Raw genomic sequence first — 21302 nt, 5'->3', positions numbered from 1 at the left:
ACTAGATGATCTGTAGAGGTCCCTTCCAACCTTRAATATTCTGTGAATCTGTGAATCCTCTGCCATGTCCCACGTCGAGCTTCAACCTCCRGAGGGCCACGGTGCTCCAGAGGTTAATTTTCACACTGCGGGCTGCAGAAAGGGCAGAGTTGACTCACGCCCCGATGCTCCGGACCCGAGGTGCGTCACCGGGCCCCGCTGCGCGGTCGCGCAGCCCCGGTCGGAGCAGCACGGTGCCCGTTTACCGCAGTTCCTGCGTCCCCGTCGCAGCCCCRTGCCCTGAGCTCGCGGCGAGCGCCGTGCCGAGCTGTGTCATCYGGCTCCGAAACGCCTGTAAATCCTTCCCCGTGACGGAGGCTGAGTCACTTCTCCTCTCCGTGTCCACGGCACAGGATCCATTAACCTTTGCTGTGGCTCCTCCTGCTTAAGAGGGGTGACAGTGAAAGCGCTTCATAGGAAGTGGTTTTGAAAAGGCCCTGTGCTGCTCTACATAAGATGAGAGTTTGCCACAGAGAAGGGGAGGGAAAGAAAAGAATTCAAGCATGTTCAGCATCTTATGGATTAATCCCAGGCCTTGAGCCAGGATAATTACTGCCAGAAGGAATAAAAGTAACATAAATATAGGTTAACATACAAAGGATCCGGTTTGCAAGGTTTTATACATCACCAGCTCAAAAGCGGATTTGTAAATTTAATTATAGAAAGATTATAAAAGCAGGTAATACCCAAAGGGGCATAAAAATAATTTTACTACGGTGATGAGAACAAAACAAAATAACCTAAACATTTTAAATAAACGAGGCCAGCTGATAGACCTGGGTATTTAAGGAGTTCTGTGGGATTCCGTCTGGACCCTTCACCAGGGATGTGCACTCAGTGTCTTGCTAAATCCTCCGTGATCTGCAAGAAAAGCCACTTCCAAGGGAGAAAACCTAAGTCGTTCTGACAGCCCTGCAATCTTGCACTGCTAATTTCCTTAAAAGTCTCTTACTTCTTCATGGAAGATATTCCCAAGGTAGCAAGAGCTACATAAGAAGGTCTTATGGTCAAAGCCACGTGGAAATGGAAGAGGGTGCTTCCCAAACCACTTCTTTCTGCGGGTTCATTCCTTAACACTCAGCTTCTCATCAGGTTTAACAGCATTTCCCTGCTAACAGCAGCTCGAGGGGAGGAATATATTGCATTAGATGTCATCGGGTCTGATTTGGGTGCTGCAATGGTGCTGAGCAAGCTGCTAACAGAGAATAAACAGGGCAATAATATAGGCAATTTTGTTCTGAAAAGTAAGAATATACATTGCTGTTGAGCGCAGACCAAGAGTGTGCCTTTCGCACTGCTAAAAATTGTCTGAAATGCACATATATCTCCGTGTCTACACACACTAATTTACTGTAATAGAGTTAATCCTTTAGCATCATCTGCAAAAAAATAAAGCCACCAGCATACACAGCAAAATATTTAGGTTAGCTATTATATTCTTCCTTTACCCTATTTCTGCTTGCCCTCTCTCCTGTCTTAAAAGAAGCTGCAGGATTTTCCTTTTCAGGGCTGTTTGCATCAAGGAAAAATGAAATACACTGAAAGGTCTGAATAAAGGCTGAAGACACCAGGCAGGGTTCTTGGATGTGCCAGGCACACCAGTAATGCAAACACACCCCTAGCAGCTCAGAATTATAACTTTTTATCTGCAAAGTGCATTTTTTCTATGAACTGCATTTGGGACCTACCTTCTACTCAAAAAGTCTATTCCTGAAATATCCCCAAGGTGGATCTGGGTTCTTCCTTAACACGGTGCTGAACAAGCTTTTGCCAATCCAGCAAAACACGCTGTCATTTTTAACTGCTTTCCTTGTGTACTTAAAATAGATGATGTGGTTTCCTGCTTTGCTACCCCAACGCCCGGTGTGTGCGAGGAGCTAGCGCTCCGGCCACGCTGCCAACGCTTAATGCATGTAAAAAGGGACATCAAAGGAGCACAGAGGAGCACTCTGGAAGCCTGAAAATACCGATTTATTAGAAAGAAAACTTTGGGTTTTACAAATGCAAYATGCTCAAAATGAAAGCTCGGCGCTGACCACTTAGATCTCCAAGTTAGTTTTGGAAAATGTGACCCTCCCCACTGCAAATCCAAATAAATATATATTTAAATAAATAAATAAAGTCTATTTAAATTTTAATTATAGTATATTTAAATAAATATACATGCAAATCCAAATAAATATATACAGCTTTGCGAAGCATGTAGTAGGAGCACAAAACATCCTGATAATGATCCATATGCCTTCAAAAGCCATATACCACAACGCAGTGACATTATGCATGTGGCGCTGGAGGAAATGGGAAGCAGCAGTGGAAACACAAGCTGAATCTCAGTGCCAGGAAAGTACCTTTAAATTTGAGGCTGCAAGTGCTTTCCAGAAGAAGTTGTGGGACGTGCAGCTCCCGGAGATGTATAAAAGTGGATTAGATATAAACTGCAAAAAGTGGTACACTGTGGAATAATCCTATAGCGGCAGAAAGGGATCAAAGATAATTTCAACCTCTGATTTGTTTAATCTTCTGCTGCGATTTTTGAACTCTAGTTACACACCAGGCACCTCTCGCCCATAACAGAGCAAGTTCAGCACCTCAGAAGGCAGCAGTTTTCAACGGGCTCTTATGAAAGAATTGTGGACAGGGAAAAAAAAAAAACATGGATTTGCCCAACTTGTAGCTGTCAGAGTGTCACCGTTCACATGGGATCACGTTTGATCAGGACACATCAAAGATTTGCTGACAAAGAGGCATTTACTGCTGCAACCAGAACCACTGTTTCAGGCTGGTCTGCTAAGCACAGATTTACTGGATATCCCTACAGTATTGTGCACGTTTACACAGCTCACCTGGATCTGCTAGGCTGATTTAGACTAATAATTACATTAACTTATAAAAAAAAGTCTCTCTCCAAGTACTGAAACATCTCACCACTCATAAAAAAAACCCTTTCAGACCTAAAAAGAAAAAAAAAAACAAATAACGACACTGAAATATTAACTAACCACCACCACCAAGGGAAAAAATAAACCATAAAAAATTCAAATCTACAGACCCTGAAATTCTTCACAAAAGTTTCTTTCCAAGTTCACAGAGAAATATTTTCACCCTGTGAACCCATGATCCTATTTCCTAGGGGAGGAGGAAGAGGCAAGGAAAATTCAACTGAAATGTAGGAAGAAAGTATTTCCTTGACAGAACAAAACCAGGGGAATTCTCTCCTCTGGGTCTGGCTTTTTGCTGAGATTCACCAATTTAAAATGAGACATCMCCCAAAAGAAAAAGGAGTCTCACATTTTTCAGCAAGGACACAAGGACTGTGGTGGCTGGAACCTCAGCTCGTTTGCAGCTTCTCTTTGGGATTTATGGGGTGGCATATTTCTGGGAAATGTGCACCCTAAGCCAGCAGTACAGACCTCCTCCATTTACAGTAGTGGAACATTCAGTCATGAAGCCTCAAGAAGAGGCCACCGGCAGAAGTCTTTCCATTAATTTCAATGAAAAGAGGGTTTTATACTCTTTTTCCCCTTCCTTTATACTCTTTTTCCCCTTCCTTTCCACCCTGTATTCGCTACAGAATGTGCTCCCGGGGTTCCTGGATGACTCTAAACAGCATCTTGAAGCCAGCAGCTGGTTTCAAGCCTGCTCTGTTTGTGGCCATTTAACCCGATGGCAGTGAAGCTGCATGGTAACACAGCTACTTTCCAAGGCTCCCATCCCAAAGCATGGCGTGCTGCTGTAGACACTGCATGAGGCTTTCCAGGGCTGGGGATCCACGAGGAAATTCCAATCTGTCTGTCTGGCTTTTGTGAGGATGGCTTTGTATGAAAGAAAAAAAGAAAATAAAAAGGAATTAATCACCTACTGCGACAGTCAGAGGTCTTCTTCAGCAAAGGCAGGATGCCAGCAGATAGCTCTGATTAAAGCAAATATTTACACAGATCCCCCAGCTACAAATGTAGACGCTGCTGCATTGGGATCAGCCCAGCGACGTGTCTAGGCTTGGCCTGGCAAAGCAGGGCCAGCTCTCCAGCCTTCAGTGGGTTACCTCTGCTTGCACGTACTCACAAAGAGAAATGCAGAAGGTGCAAGAGTGCATTTAGAGAACTGCTCCCGCTGAGTTTATCTCACCAAACTTCAGCTGTCAGAAAACGGGGTATCTGGTCAAAGTGAGGGTCAATGGAGAGCTGGGACAGCTGCGTTTGTGCCAGGGCAGCTTGGCAAGGCTCGACTTGGAGACGAGTGAAGTTGTTGAAAAAAATCCCAGCAAGGTAACTAGTCACATCAAAGACTACAAAGAAAACATATGACTGATTAAAGGGTCATGGATGCAAATAAATTAGTATAACTAGACTTTCTAGTAGGATATGAAGGGAGAGATGTAACTCCGCTGGAGAAATTCCTCCATGGTGTAAGTGTTAGCTGTCCTGGTAAAATGGCATTGCTAGCTAAGAAAACCAGAAAGACTCCAAGAGAAATGTTCTGCTTTCAAGCATAAATCAAGCCTCACACTCTCATCTAAAAATATCCCACTGGACAAAAGGCACAAAATGTATATAAAGGCTAGGTCATGTCAAATAATGATTAGACATGAGCAGATACATTTATATCATACACATATCTTTGATCTATTAAATATTAATTTAAATGGACACATACTTAAAAGTACATATACTTATTATATGGATAAGCACTTTTTGTTAGAAGAGAGCAGCTCCCATCACTGGGTATGAAATGAAGGGTTATAGAGAAGAGGAGAACGACGCATTTCATGCAAGGAGCAGTCCCAGGATGGGGAAAATATATAGCTTTTAAGCTGATAAGTACAGTTTTATTGGATGCACAATAAACTCCTCATATACATATATATGTATTCAATGTGGCCCTTCTAAATTAATTCCTTTTTATAGGACTTCTGTTAATCYTGACTCTTGAATACACGCTATCAAATTATTACACGTTGCTGTCCTTCATAATCATAAGATTATTCAGTTTAAAGAGATTACGGAGTATCAGGAAATAGTATGTTAAAACATATGTTCCTGGATCTGTTTGAAATGAGTGTCTGGTTTAGCTACCACTCAAACTAGACAGTGTTGGCTCCACGCCGTCTCTCACTTCAAAATGAAGAGAAAACTCTCAAAATCTTCACATACCAAGAGCATCCCGTGCCAAAACACAGCAAATAGTCTCTGCAATAAACCCATCTGTAAAGCACCTCTTTTCCACTTCATTCTGAAGTTCCAGCTTCAAGAAGTACTCAGCTACATCCTTGGGCGTGTATTCAAGTAGTAAATGAAGTCTCAACCTAAGCAGGTGCCTAAGTTCTTTCCTCGAAGCACTAAGGCTGCTGGCATTTTCAGACAGACTTGCCAAATGTCAGTCCATCTTCCTACAAATGTTAATATCGTTCTTAAATGATGTGGATTTTTGCTTTTGGGTTAAGTTTTCCCTGTGCTCCAAAAGCTTTGGATGGGGTTTGGAAGGCACAGTGCTCAGCACCCAAAAGTGCACCCAGCAGAAAAGGAAAGCAGAGTTTAGTAAAGCAGCGTTAGTGGGGTGTGAAGACCAAGAAATGCAAGAAGAGCAACATGACAGAAGCCTCTTTTTCCTTTTTTCATTACCATTTTGACTGAAGTTTTTCAGAGCGACGGTCTCCTACCGCACCTTCTACGGTGAAATCAGATGATCTCAAAATAACCTCAGTGCAGCCTTAAAGCTTCGTGTCTTTGGCTTAAGCTAAAAATAAAAGATACACATGAATGTTTATGAAATGGCAGACACAAGGAACTGAAAATCATGCTTCATATCAGGATTCGGGATGAACATGAATTGTAAAAATAAAAAAAATAAAAAATAAAAAATAAAATAAAAATAAAATAAAATAAAATAAAATAAAATAAAATAAAATAAAATAAAATAAAATAAAATAAAATAAAATAAAATAAAATAAAATAAAATAAAATAAAATAACCAAACCAAACTTGAAACAGGGGATACAAATGGATATACCTTAAAATATATACATAGGAACAGTAAATGTGTTAAAACCAAACAATGGAAATACAGGATAAAAGTTTGTGTTATGCTGTTAATATGTAATAGAAATGACCTGCCTCTTACAGACAAGAAAAATACATTTGCTATATGTATATCAAACACATTGTATGTGTGATGTTGGATAAAGTTCTTTTATCAGCTCCACAGCTGCAATTAAGATCATCTTGGCGCCTGCAGCAGCACTGGGAGGAATTATTAGCGGCTTCTTTATCGCACTGAATTACCTACAGAAGCCGCAGCTTACACATGCAGAGGAATTGCCCCAAAGAAAAGTCACCTTTATTTGCATTGTCCTCAATTTCACGCCCCGACCAGCAACAGGGAACGGACCCGGTGCCACCGACGCCGGCGCTTTCAAGAATCTCCACCGACACGACAAGAGCTAATCCTATTATTTCCTTAACAGCGCCTGAATAGGAATTTTCCAAGTGCTGCTACTTATTGTAAATTTAACCCGTATGTTAATTCTCTTACTGAGATCTCAAGCTGCTTTCTCTAGAATCTGGGATTTAAGGGACTAAAATCCCTTCTATTCAGCCGCACATGTAAGAGACACAAACCTCTCAAAATTAAATAGAAGTTTGCAACCTTTTGCCTTTAAAACATTACCCCTCTTTCCAAGGAGGAAAGCATCTCCYAAGCGAGTTTTCATGCGTAGAATGTAATTTTTTTTCCAGCACATCTCAAATGCAAACGTATGYGAGACTGACAGCACTTTGGGCAGCTGTCTTTAAACAAGAATCCAAATTGCAGAAAGGCATTGCTGAGATCTCCAGGATGATTTTAACAACTTGCTGCATGTCCAACCAAGCAGGGCTCTAGTAAGTGAATTATATCCTATTCTTGCCACACTCCTCCAGCAAACCACAATATTTTGAGATGCTCAAGTGGGCAAGGACTGGGAAAATAAAGAATTCCTAGCAGTGACTTCCCCTTCTGCTCCCATCGTGCTCAGGGGAGTTTTCCTCTCTATAATCAAATACTAAAATATGAAGTGCAGTGAAAACAAACACACTCACACGGTCCACAGCTTCTTGGCAAAGCTGCAATAGCTTTGCCGGGGTATTCAAGAACTTATAGGTAGTATATTAAATATTGATTAAAAACAAYGCCAAATAATTAGGCTGAAATTTTAATATCCGTGCGCATTCCCCTATAATTCATCATGAACGGAGTTCTGCGAGGTTCCACGGGAGGCTCCGGGTTTAGCTTTAATTATGCATTTATGATATAATTCACAAAATTCAGTAATGTGCAGTGAGTTCTCCCAGCCATTCAAGTGAGTAACAAGATTTATCAGCCCGGTTTGTCACACAGCAAACAGGATTCAGAGCAGCTATAGAGACGGGCCATGAAAGACGCACGGAGGGAGGGAAGAACCAGAAGAGGTTTTTATTTCCATGCAATAAGGCTAATAACATGYAAATAATTCCCCATCTTAATGAATACTGCAGATGAATACCGCATTCAAAACTCCAATTGCAGCCTGAAAGCTCAGAGTCAAAGCGCAAATAAAGAGGCTCAGCTGCTGTTATTCTTCCAAACCCTCTTGAAGCCACGAGGTTATGGTTGTAGCAGGAAGAGTCGCCAATTCGGAGCAGCCTGAAGGGTTGCAGACACGTAGTGAAAGGCTTAGGAGGTTCTGTTCTGGGTTTAGAAGTGGTGATGGCTTCAAAACCACCTTAAAAAAGCAGTGTGAATATCAAAATACGCAGGGAACCAGATGCACTTCTAGGAATCTAGATCTGGCTTCCAGATCCAGCTCTTAGGGGCTGTAATTGCCCCAATGTCTTTTTGGATCAGGACTTGCTTGTTCTCCTAAATTCTTCTGGTGGCTTTTTAAACTTGCACCTGTCTTTTGGACTTCTTCCAAAATGTCTGCATGGATTAGAAGTCATCTCACAGACCTTCAATGAACATTTTAATTAACTTTTTTTTTTCCCCGCTATGCTTTTCAAAACCTCTCTCCTTAAGCAGGTATCAACTCCCTCTGAGTATTCAGAATCTGGTGATACCAGGTATTACAAAACCCCATCATAATGCTCTTGCATCCTCTTTACAACTATTTTATCCTCAGGTATCCTCAAACTCAAATATTTAGGACTTCTGGGTCTCCTGCAACTTGCTTGTACAGCAAAACCAACCATGGATGGTGGCGTTCCCTCCTATGTTCTCACTTGAAAACTACTTTTCTCCTCTCCTCTCCTCTCCTCTCCTCTCCTCTCTTTCCATATCTTTTTCCTAAGAGCTCCTCTCCAAAATCGAGAGTGTCCCCACACTCTTATATGACTTCAGCATGACCAATTTCTAGCCCATCAAATATTTTTGGGGCCCCTAAACCCACTGTTTGAGTGTTGAGATGTTGAGCAATTCTCCTCTGGCCCCGGCGCTCTTCAATTTGTTCATCAATGACCTGGATGAGGGCATGGAGTGCACCCTTAGCAAGTTTGCGGATGACACCAAGCTGGGTGGAGTGGCCGACACTCCGGAGGGCTGTGCTGCCATCCAGAGGGACCTGGACAGGCTGGAGAGTTGGGCAGAGAGGAACCTCAGGAGGTTCAATAAGGACAAGTGCAGGGTCCTGCACTGGGGAGGAATAACCCCAGGCATCAGTACAGATTAGGGGTCGACCTGCTGGAAAGCACCTCCACGGAGAGGGACCTGGGAGTCCTGGTTGACACCAAGTTAACCATGAGTGAGCAGTGTGCCCTCGTGGCCAAGAAGGCCAATGGCATCCTGGCCTGCATCAGGAGGAGTGTTGCCAGCAGGTCAAGGGAGGTGATTCTGCCCCTCTCCTCAGCTCTGGTGAGGCCRCACCTGGAGTACTGTGTTCAGTTCTGGGCACCCCAGTATAGGARGGACGTGGAGCTTCTGGAGAGGGTCCAGAGAAGGGCAACCAGGATGATTAAGGGAATGGAACATCTCTCGTATGAAGAGAGGCTGAGTGAGCTGGGCCTGTTTTCTCTGGAGAAGAGACGGCTCAGAGGGGATATGATTAATRTGTATAAGTTCAGGAAGGGAGAATGCAGGGAGGAAGGGGACAGGCTGTTCTCACTGGTGGCCAGCGATAGGACGAGGGGTAATGGCCACAAGCTGAAGCAYARGAAGTTCCGTCTCCAGGTGAGGAGCAACTTCTTTACTGTTAGGGTGACAGAGCAGTGGAACAGGCTGCCCAGGGAGGTTGTGGAGTCTCCTTGTCTGGAGGTCTCCAAAACCCGCCTGGATGCCACCCTGTGCCACATGCTCTAGGTGTGCCTGCTTGAGCAGGAAGGTTGGACTAGATGATCTGTAGAGGTCCCTTCCAACCTTGAATATTCTGTGATTCTGTGAAACTCTAACCATCCATATTCCCTATATATTCAACAGACCCAACATCTGCTTTCCCTTGACTATAAAAGGACTCAGGACAACAACCTCAGATGCTGATGTCTGCATCACCTTCATGGCTGAGGTGGGATGTATCCCAYGGAGATTGCACTGAAGCAACAGGCAGACCTGCAGGAAGGACAGGAAGACTGGAAAAAACCTACGGTTCCCCAAATAAGGTGTAAATCTGACTGTCCTCCTAACTCCAGGTCRCTGCCAGGCAACCAAAGGTTGATGTAGTCAAATAGGTCAACYAAAATATTGAGGAAAGACATTTTTTAAGCATGAAGTCAAACTACACTCCATTATTTCTCTTCCACACATGTCACAGGTAATACCAGGGTGAAGGAGCGTGTAGCAGCTTCACTTGGATGCCAAAAATTGAGGCAGTCAAGTTAAAAAAAAAAAAAAAAAAAAACAGTTTTCTCAGGAAAAGCCTGACACGGAGAGAGACACAACACTGCTAACCAGGGCAGTGTGAAATCCATCACACGCCGATTTCTTATGACCTGTGAAGCCCTTGATCCTTGCCAAGATCTAAGCACACAGAAGAAAACAAGTGGCAATGGTATTTGGAGCAAGTTTGGAAAGTGCCATTTCAACTGCTGATGGCTTATAGAAAACAAATAAAATAAAGCAGCATGATAAAGAAGCAACCAGAAAAGCACACGATATCCACCAACCCAGACTGGGGCTTCAAAAATAAGATTTCAAGTATAATCCATGCTCTTCTTTCTTCTCCTAGTGTGAACAGTCACATTAGAGGGATGTTATTCTACTGCTTTCTTCTAGGTAAGAAAAATGCTGCATGAGAAATCAGGTAAGACATTAATGCAACTGGACTTAACCCGAATATTACAAACCCAGGCACTGMCACTTCTAATAAAAGTCTGAGACAGCTTACTGGTAAATTTGGGTTAGAAACAAAGCATGTCAGGGAAAACGGACAAACCAATTCATCTGTAACACTACCCTCAAACCTGCGAGTTCATGGGAGAGCCCTTTGAAACTCTGTATTAAATTTACACAGGATAAAATTAGGAGAAAATTCAGTGCTACTGTTCATATTACAGCATCTTCTGGAGTATGATTCATCAGTAGAACTATGTGGTCCTAAATAGTCTTCAAACACAGTGAAAAAAACAGGGACAAAATGAGGAAATTGAGGTATGGGCGCATAAGGGATGTCCAACATCTCGTATCTTCTAAATCCAAGCAATGTCTCAAGTTGTTTTTGTTGTTGCTGGGTTTCTTTGGTCATTATGAGGATTCAGAATACCTCAATCCATCCATCCCAAGCACATTTGGGGAAGTGCARTGTGAAGAGCCTGCAGCTTTTCCTGGTTGTCCACCTGCAAACACGTYCACATGCACCCTGAACTGATCATTCCTGCTCCTGACTGTCCCACTCAACGGAGCCCAGCAGTGAAGGGTGTCACGGACAGCAGCAACACAGACCCCTGGCAGAGAAGCCAAATCCAGCAGCAGAGTAAAACAATGAAAGTCAGAAGAGGCACTGAAAACCCAGGCTGTGCACACAGTGCAGTCTTGCTCCTGAGAAGATCGATTCAGACTGTTCACCCTTCAGTGCTCCTCTGGATATCTCCTTCTGCTTGTATTTTGAAAAAGTCCTGAAGCTTTTAATTCATGCTTAGCAGTGGTAAAGCTCTTAGAAGCTAAAGCACACGAAAATATTAACGAACCAATTCTTACACACGCGGAGACGGATCCATTTGTATGCTGGGAAAACAAAATGCAGCCAGACTGTCAGGTTTGTTCTGATGCCGGAGATGGAGATGACTGCACAGCTTCAATTTGAGCCTCACATGTCTGCTCTGCAGAWCCGTCTCCTTTAGACATCTCTCGTCACATCTACTCCTTCTGAGTGCCTCTGGCAGCCACATTTTTAGAGTTTCGAGGAAAMGCAAAGTTGAACCTTTCCCACCTATTTGCAGCAACGCAACCACCACGCAGAGAACTTTTCATGAGGAGAGCATCTGTCCCATTGGGTATCTACACCAGCCAGAAAGGACAAGGCTGACCTTCTTCCTGAAGATACAGCTACTCTCACCACCTTATTGCTGCAAGTCTCGGGCATATTCAAGGGCTGAGGAACACAGAAGGGTGGACAGGGCAGTGAAGACCCCTTCCCACATTAGCTTACCCAGGAGAGACCTCAGAGGCCCCATCTCTAATGAGGACCAGGGACTGTTGCAACGATGCTTCTCCCAAGGATCTGTTGATACCCAAGTACCTGATAGTGAAACACTTCCCTAAGGGAAGACTGAAGCCTCCATGAAGACGGAAGCCTCCATGAAGCCAGATGGAGCAGAGGCAGCTCCACCAAGGCCCTGTTTAGGAGCTCTTGCTCACGAACAGCAGAGGTGAAAGCCTGGTGTAAATCAGCACCCAGGAAGTTTTGAGACAGGTGCTTTAGGAATTCCTAGACAGGTTGTAAGTGGTGTCCTGCTGGGATGCTACACTTTTACACATACACAGCACACTAACAGGCAGACAATCCCAGCGTCATTTGTGAGGGTGTTACTAAAAAATGGCTATTTTTCAAGTGAGATTTCTGCAGCTCCTGCCCTTCCCAGGTTTGATTTGGAGTGGTAGAGTGAGTAAGTTCATCGCTGCTCCGTTAACTCCGTCCATCCAGTCCAAATACCACACTTGTCCACAAAAACACTGCATCATACAGAATTCTTTTCTTAAAAAATGAATATTACCATTTCTTATTACTGTTCTGAAGCAAAAGCCATCCGTTGCCGTCCRCAGTCAAGACATGTAACTGCACAGCATCCCAAGCAGAGAGCTGCTGTGACAGTTAAGCTAGAATTCCCTAAGAATTATCCAATATTCACTCCTCTGCCATATTTAAGCCTTTTCTTGGATAAAATTAATTAATTAATTAATTAACAGGCTATCTTTAAATTAAGACAGTGGAATTTACCCATTTTGCCCCATTGAGCACCACAGAGGCCAGAAAAACACTTAAATATGTGCTCAAGAAGCCCCTCTCCTTGGCATCCTCAAAAATAAGATCAGCTCAAATTAAAAATAAGATCAGCTCGACTTAAAAATAAGATCAGTTTTATGGAGCCTYGGCCAGCATATGAAGGGCCATGCAAAACTGCACCTAATTCCTATCTTTTACCTCAGGAAGCCTGTTGATGGGTACATGTAATAACTCTTTACAATCCCTCTTCCAAAAGCGGTAGGAAATTCCATGAAAGCTTCCTTTCAATTCCCAGATGAGCCTGGTTTGCAGGTGGAAAAGCAGTTCTGGATGAGCTTTAGGATCAGCAGCCCTGGGAATTCAAGAAAGACATTCTTAGGAGTTCAAGCAGTGCTAGGATCTCTGTTTTTTGCGTGCAGTCCCAAAAGAATTTCCCTAATTCCTTCAAAGACTCTCCTACCTCCATCTCCATGGATGACACAGTAAACCCCCTTTAAGAAATCCCTTTGTAACTGCAACATGGCTCTTCCAAAAAAAATATAAGCCTGACCAGGTTGACCTCAGATTAATTTGGGCATTTTACCACTGTCTGCTTTCACCTATCTGTCCCCAACATGAAAACTTCTGTCCCAAAGCAGCACTTCCTCCAGCTGASAAGTGGATATTAGTAATTTCGAAGCCACTAGACACCTTAAATAAAGCGGTGACATGAACACAGTCATCTCTCCTAATAAAACTCAGCAAGGGCCAGGAACTCGAGACCCCTCCTGAAAAACGCTGCATCCCAGCAGGATTTCTGCATTGGAGTGCTGGAGTCCCAGGTGATAAATCCCTGTAAGGAGCTGGTCTGCTACCTGCAAGTCTAATGCTTGAGCGAGATGAGCCCAAATCAAACGAGAGGAGCCCAAATCCTTAGATGTTAATTAACTCCCACACGATTACTTTCATAAGAAACCTTTCAAATAACTCTGCGTTTTGTAGTGACAGTGCTTGCACATTTGGGAGCTGTGAGTAACACTGGAATCACTCAACAGCAGCTTTCATCAACTACAACAGCCTGCGAAATAAGCCAAATTTGACACACACTAAGAATCAGGGAGCTGTTTGTTCCATACAAATAAGAGGAGCTGGTGGTGACATCACGTTAAGACTCTTGAACCTTTAGGAAAACAAATTTATTTTCCAGTTCTCGGAGTTCTACCAAACTGTTGCTACTAGCGGTCCAYCTTTTTGCTGCGGCCTGAAGATCTCAGGGACAAATTGTCAGCAAGATCAGAAAACCAATGGGTATTTCGCTCACGTCCTCCAACCTCTCCCATGAACATAACTCAGAYTGCCACATTTTGGTCTGGAAATTGGACATTTGTCGAAAGAGAGTACAAATGAGGGGGCAGAAATGATCTGTGCAAACTTCCAGATTTGCCTGAACCACAAATCCTTGGAGGGCAAAATCTGCCCTTGCTCCACAGAGCTTGTTATGTTGCCCATAACCAGTATTCCCAAGATGCCATCACCCTAATGACTGCCCAGACCCAGGAGGAGCAAATACGTGGGCTCTAGAAACTGTGTTTTGCCCTTTCTAGCCTCAGTCACAGACTAGTTAACTTCTAGTTAAAGATACTGTCAGCATCTTTTGCGTTTGACGGGCTTCCACTGAAAGCAAAATGTCTTTGGACAGCACCTCCTGAAATGCTGATCTTAGCAGGGCCTGAAGATTATTTACATTACAAAACTGTGGGGCGAAGAAAAGCACAAATACTCAAAGCTTAAGCAGAAGAGGGAGCAGGTGGGAAGCAGAACCCTACAAATGGATGTACTTTAGTTGGAAGCAAGGTCTACAAGAAGAGGTAACTGCAAAGGACCAATTTGGGAAATAAAAGACCAGCAAGAGGCTGATTATGGTCTTGATTAGGGATTGCTGCTGTGGGGCCAGCAGGATTAGGGCTGCTGGAGCTAAGGAAGCACTCAGTGAGGAATCTGCCTGGCAAAGTCCTGCCTTCAAAGAGCGGGTGTGCAAAGAACAGGAGTGGCGTTGAGTTGGCTGCTGCTTTCCAAAAGTTCTGTCCACCTGGACTGGTATCTCTGAGTCCTCATGATGCAACTGGATGCAGCTGCACCTAACTGTGGGGTTTATGCAAAAAATAATAATCAACTCTGCTTGTGATCCATAGAGAGAAAATATGTGATATAATAGAACATTGAAGGTGGCAGAGCCCTGGAACAGGCTACCCAGGGGGGTTGTGGAGTCTCCTTCTCTGGAGGTCTTCAAAACCCACCTGGATGCTGCCCTCTGCCACATGCTCTGGGTSTCTCTTCTTGAGCAGGGGGGTTGGACTAGATGATCTCTAGAGGTCCCTTCCAACCTCAACCATTCTGTGATTCCCTGATTCTGTAACATCCCTCCTTTGAGCCAGGTCTGTAGTAGTMGGGTCTCAGCACGCTCTTCTGTCCACTCATGGATCTGCTGATGCTTTTACYGACAACTCTCCCTATGTGGTGGTGACATATCTAAGTCCTATGTGCCACAGATAATTTTGGGACATACACGGCTCTTGCTGATCTCCCCAGGCAAAATTTGCTCCATCTTGAACCAAATCTAAGCAAAAAGCAGAAGTGGCTGCGTTTGAGTAGCGATCTGTGAGAGTATTTGCAAGGCGTTTTAGGATCCTTCAGGACAAAAATGCTAAATATCTGTTCTATATTTCAATGTATGCTAATATATTCAGGGCAGATTTAAACTCTCAAATTCCACAGGAAAAAAAAAATAATAATAGAAAAAAATCAGTGCCAGCTGGAATGTTATACTGCCAAAGTATGGAAGGTATGGAAAAGGTCCAGAGTCTCAGGACTCTGACTTCAGACCATTAAGCAACACGACTTTCATTCTTTTTTTCATCCATAAATTCGTGCCATTAATTGCTGCATCTTCTAGATTGTAACACAGTTTTTGCTCGCTGCTTGGAGTGACTTAGAGCACATAACCRCCAACCGCTTCTCATGCTCTTTAGAGTAAACGTAGAGCAAGGAAACCTACTGCTTTTCCAACGTGCTTAAACATTAGGAGTCAAGCAATACCATGCGCTTTACAGAATTACRTGTTCTTTCACTATGTGCTAGATGAGGGGAGTATTTGAAAAACATTCCCCCAAGTAATCAGTGCTCACACACCTGCTTTAACGCTTTGGGCAAGAGAAAAATCTCACTGATGCAGCACGGTGCATGTGTAACACTCTCCTTGACTGTCTCCCTTGAACAGTCCTCAAGGAAAACCCTGCAATCCCTTTTCTTCCCCAGGATCCTTGTTTCTCAGGGACCATTTAAGCAATTCACTCTTGGACACCCTTCCTTGTTTCAAACCTCCTCTGTTGGAACAAAATACTCCAAACAGAAATAGCAATAATGCTTGTATTTGAGCCCAGCAGCTGAAAGGCTGCTGTAGTGCCTCAGCAGAAGGGGCAGAAGCAGCACTTTAGGCAGAGCAGCATTATTCTCGTGCAGCAAAGAGCCCTTTTCCTCCTGCCTGCAGCCCAAGGCCGCCCGTCCCTTTGGTTTCGAACAATATCTCCCTCCCGCCGCAGAGCTACAAAAGGCACAGCCTGAAAATCAGCTCTTAAAACAACTGTCAGCAGTTTTTAAAGCCATTAAGGAAAACCCTGGGAGGAGAAAGGGGAACCAACCTGCCTCGCAGGCAAACTCCTGTTCGGCTTCACTGAGCTGCAGCGACGGAACGAAAGGAAAAATACGGGACCACGCTGGCAAACCTGAGAAGATGCAAGTCTACGGAGAGCAAAGAGCAGGGTTTGCTGGAAGATGGAGCGCAGGGTTTATTTAATTTTAACACACTCACTGGCAGCGATCCAGCGATAGTTTGGTGACCTTCATTTGCTCATTGCCCAAGTGTGTATTTCACAGCCCAACGTATTATATACCTCCAGGTAATGAAAGCACATTTGTAATCTGATAAACCGCTGTCCCCAGCTAGGCTCAGATGAACAATTTAGGACCCCTACTATTACTTTTTTCTTTTCCAAATGGAAGATTAAACCAAGAAATCATTTCCTACTCATCCTTCCATTCTGCATGCACAGAGCCAAGAGCTGTAAAACTCCAATTCTAGGGAAAACTAAGGAACAGGCTTAGGAAGGACCCCAGGGCTAAACCTTCTGTTTTTAATATTTGGTTTCTTTCAGGTGCTACTCACAGTATGCTTGCAAAATCGCTGTAGAGGACGCCAGCTTTACCATCTCGATATCTTTTCCATTTTGATTCTTAGGAAGTGCAAAGGAATATTTAGATGTCTCCTTAGGAATTCACAAAAGAGAAACACTGGAATCTTAAGAGATTGAAATAAAGGGGGAAGAAAGGAAAGGAAAAAGAAAAAAAAAACACCAATAAATCATTAACATTTCAAAAATGAGTTGGTTTTGGTTCCAATACCAGCAAGGTAAATTACTTGGATCGTTATRGCGAAGTAATTGCGTGTGTGAGAAGCAAGGGGGGCACTTTGGTGACAGGGATGGGGAGCGAGTGGTGCTGAGGAGGCAACACGGGCCCCGTTTCAGCTCTGTTTTAGCACAGACTCAAGGCAGCCCTAACTCCAGAGAAGATTCCCCCCTTGTTGGGAAAGATTATCAGCCCGGCTCTAYGTTAAAGGGTTGTCCAACTAAATCCGAGTGCTCTGCTGTGCATTCCCTAGCAAAGATCCCTCCTGCCCAAGATATCCCATTGGCAGCGCTGCAGAAAAGAAAAAAAAAAAAAACTCAACAGGATGGCAGTAATGCCTAACAAACTAGCCTAAATAATTAAAAACAAAACTGTAATCACCAAAGTAAAAGAATAAAGCCTCTCAGAGATATAATGAGCCTCGCTTTTCTCATCCTCTGTTTCCCTGTTTGCAACAGGTCCCCCAGGCGCTCCTGCGAATTAGTGTAATGAAGAAATGCTCCAGGGTTGGGTTGGAGGTGGCTGTTTCCAGCTGTGTCTTCTTCATTGGAACAAAAAACGACAGTGCAAGGAAACGGAGGGTCTGATTCTCAGCTGCCACTTGAGGCCACCCCGGCAGCGTTAAAAGTGAGAAGGAAATTATGGTCATTCCTCCTCTAACTGCAGTGTGAACGGGCTGTAACGTGGATGATGATCCAGGCAATGGGAAAACAAGGTTCAGAAGTGTCCAGCAAACGAACTGCCCAGGAACTCCTTTTATTCTGGGCATTTGCATCCTCATGGACATAAGCGAATCTCTTTTCTGGCCCACCGGCGGCTGCAGGACTCTGCGACTCACCCGTGCTGCTGAGAAAAGCTTAAGCAGAGCCACTTTGTGTGAAAGCAGCCAAATCTGCTAAGCCAGAGAGGCCTCTCCTAGCACGTGTGCCACCTTATTCCTTGTCTCCGTGTCTTGGTTCMTCACAGGGAGCTCCATTTGGCTTCCAATGTGTCACTCCTCCTGCTTCTCGACGGACGCAGGACTGAGCAGGAACTTGAGATGTCTCTGTTGACCATGGTCATCACTGGCCAATTCACCCTTCATAGCAAGACAGGTCACAAAMCAAGAGATGACCTTACAGTGACGGACATTACAACATACATTCTGGTAGGATACTGTCCAATTTGGGATGGGGACACAAGAGGGAGAGGCTGGGAACTACATCTTCTAAATTACGCTGATCAGCAGGAATACAAGCGACACTTGGTGCTTCCAGATCTCAGTCAAAGCCTACTTCAGTTTTGCTCTGATCTTGAATCAGAAAACAGCACATTCATCCAAAAATGCTTTAAGCACAGACTTCTAAATATTCTCTTCCTCACCCATGCCGGGGAGCACTGGTCTGTGTTTTCAAAAATCTATGTGAAAGCAGATGGCAGTCACCTCGTTTAGATTCAGCGCAATCTGCGACTAGCGGAGACAAAATCTTGACTCGCTTTCATACAAATGCAGAGTCTGGGAAGTTCAAGCCATTTCCTAGGTTTTCATATCTTTTTTTTTTTTAACAGTTTTGCCAACAAAACCGACTATGCTCAGCAAGAACACATGCTTCTTGTTCTCAGGCTTCATTCGACAGCGAAAACCCTTTCAGATGATCCTAGGCACTGTTAGGCATCTCCTCACTTAGCTCAGTCACTCCGGCTTTCGCTGTCATAATAACAAACATAACACAGAATCGTAGATTTGTTCATGGATTTGGGTTGGAGGGGACCTTAGGATGTCTCTCCTCTAACCTCCCAGCACCTGTGGATGCAACCCCTGAAGTCCCATGGGCTTGAATGGGTTGAGTACTTGCAAGTAACCCCTTATTCGAAGTAACCACCCTTCATCCAATGCTGATAGTTCCTCTTCCTTCTAAAGACCTCTAATCACACAGGCCTGGGAGGCCTTGCTGGTGAAGACTCAAGTAAAGAAGGCACCAAGATCCTCAGCCTTATCTATGTYGCTTATCAGTAAATCACCCAGTCCTTACAGCAAAGGGCAACATTAAAGAGCAGCTCTTCTATTTCTCCTTGAGGTCTCCATGCAAGCATCAACTCAGGCTTTCCTAACACCTTCTCTGTGTGCCTGAGCAACATTTCTAGCTTCCTCCTCTGCAGTCATACTCTGCTTATGCCTCCTGTGTGCTGCTTTTTTTGCCGAACGAAGGCAAAAAGCGTCCCGTTGTGCCTCTAGTAGAGGTCATAACAAGACGCCTCAAAGTGAAAAACCTCTTCGACCCCTCTAAGAACTCACGGACTTGACAGTTCTCGAGGAGATGAAAAGATGGCTAAAGTCGCTAGTGATCAGTCAGGCTCCTTCCCAGCAGGCTCTAAACAACCCCGGCTCAACACAAATGCCGGTGGTCACAGAGCTATGAAGATGTTCCTCAAAACTTGGCAATGTTATTCAACTTGATTTCCCCACACGGGAATGAATTCTAGAGGCTGATTCTATGTGATACAATTAGGATATTTTAGATCCTGGAGATAAGACGACACTTTTCCTCCTACCCACAGCTATAAGCTACAGAAGTATGACACAGATTCCCTGAAAGCCTACAGATGTTCGATGCGTTGGCTTAGCGGGTTAGGAGTGCATTAACCATATTTAAACAACACCACCAACCTGCAGCGAGGGCATTTCCGTGATCTCTGATATTTTATGAACATTTTATTGCCAAGAGTAAAAGTGGAAACTGGACAACCAGCTCTCTAGCAAAGATGGACTGGGATCTTCTGTGAAATACTGAAAAATAGACCAAGGCAAAGAAACCAGAAAGCTCTACTAGTCGTTCCATTTCTTCAGAAAAGTTCTTATTTCTGCTTTTGTAAACCTCTTTCCTGGCCCCATCCCAAACAAATTATGTTTCTCAATGCTTCGGTTTATAATCTCCTTTTATTAGTGCTCCTCTCAACATCCATTCATCTAAGGGAGTTGGTGGACTCAGCAATATGCGGAGACTTTTCAAGGTGATTGATGCAGTTTCTGGGGGCATTAACCTGCACCAGGTAAGTTCTTTGAATGAAAAATGCCTAAACTCTGAGGTAATTTTGTAACAAAGAGTTTTTTAACTATTATTTTTACTTCAACATTATACTACACATAAATCATCAACAGCCACCCTCAAGTTTGTAGCAGAACTAAAGAAGGAACAACCTGTTTAGAAGAACCTGCAATTCTACCTCTTGGAGGACTTCATAAATCCCTGAACGTCTTTAATCCTAACTTTGGGTTACTAGCTCAGCCCTAGCCTTCCACTTTCAACTTTGGCCTCTCTTTTACTACCTTTATCTGGAAGCAATGGGTGTAAAACCACACAAAGGCTCTTTTTGCCTATGCTGCACTCCTAGATTAACAGCAAAAGTCAAGGGCGATGAAATCTTAATGCAAGAATGTGGAGTATATTTTAATAGGCAAACCACCTTCCTAACCTGAATCTAGACGGTGGCTATACCCTGAATCTTATGCTGGTTATAAAAGTAAAAATCACACATTATTGGGAAAGGAACAGCATTCCACAAAATTTCAGTCCATAGGGACAACAAACCACTGGACAGACCGCTTTCTTCCTGAGCGTAGCTCAAGATCTCAAATCCTTTGGAACAAACTGGATTTCTCCAGACTTTACTTCCAATACATCAATTCCAAATGCGCAAAAATCTACAGTCATAATTATTACGGATTTCAGAGGCACACATTTTGTCTTCACTTGGATGGAAGTTACCCGTATCAGTGAGTGGTAGGTGGGATATTACTGTACTCAAGCGAGTTGGCCTGAATAGCRATGAGCCAGCGTGTACAAAATGGGAAAAGCCAGAGTTACCTAATAAAAACACAGCCCAGAATGTCAATCCRGCTCGAGCTTAATGCTCTGTAAATTATATTTGCTTCAGCAATCAAATCTCCTTCTCATTACTTCAGTGCTACTAGACTTGGGAAATAATTGACACGATCACTTGCATAACTGTCGGGAAAGTCTGGATTTCCAAACAGACAACCTTGCCCTCTTTTTCTGCTAATACTTAGATTCATCCATTTATATAATCATAATGCTTTCCATTTAAAGATTGCTTTATAGGAGAAAAAAATCAAAACAGTTCAGAACTCACAGTAGTTAAGAGTATAAATGCAGCCAAAGCCATAGGAAGAGTTTYGAATGGAACAAAAACTCTGCTTTTTCACCTAATGGTATCAGGGGTCCCGATTATTTCTGCTTGCAAGAACAGGTCCTCAACACAGTGACAATGTCCCCCGAAGACTCTCATGACACCGGGACCACTGTGATGTGAAATCCTGCATCTCCAAAGCACGGGTCAGCATTACGACAGCCCAGGCTGTGACCCATCCTTCAGGTCCCTATAAAATCCAGGGATAAAACTGCTTTTACAGAAACATTCCTCCYAATGGCGAGAACAAGGC

The 21302-nt window shown here is 43.7% G+C and overlaps 1 protein-coding gene and 1 long non-coding RNA gene across 2 annotated transcripts in view; both read right to left on the bottom strand.

The window, feature by feature from the left end:
• XKR6 (XK related 6) overlaps nucleotides 1–21302 on the bottom strand; it is a 193944-nt gene that overhangs the window by 118219 nt on the left and 54423 nt on the right. The gene's annotated exons all lie outside the window — the stretch shown is intronic.
• LOC112948597 lies at nucleotides 3043–5752 on the bottom strand. Its single transcript, XR_003249652.1, has 2 exons — nucleotides 5658–5752; nucleotides 3043–3851 (listed from the first exon to the last, which is right to left on the bottom strand). It is a non-coding gene; the product is annotated as an uncharacterized LOC112948597 (long non-coding RNA).

The sequence above is a fragment of the Nothoprocta perdicaria genome, unplaced genomic scaffold (assembly GCF_003342845.1).
Source record: "Nothoprocta perdicaria isolate Ctin4 unplaced genomic scaffold, notPer1 scaffold_101, whole genome shotgun sequence".
Lineage (NCBI taxonomy): Eukaryota > Metazoa > Chordata > Aves > Tinamiformes > Tinamidae > Nothoprocta > Nothoprocta perdicaria.
Note: the sequence above shows the minus strand (reverse complement) of the source record. Positions and strands in the feature narration are given on the sequence as shown.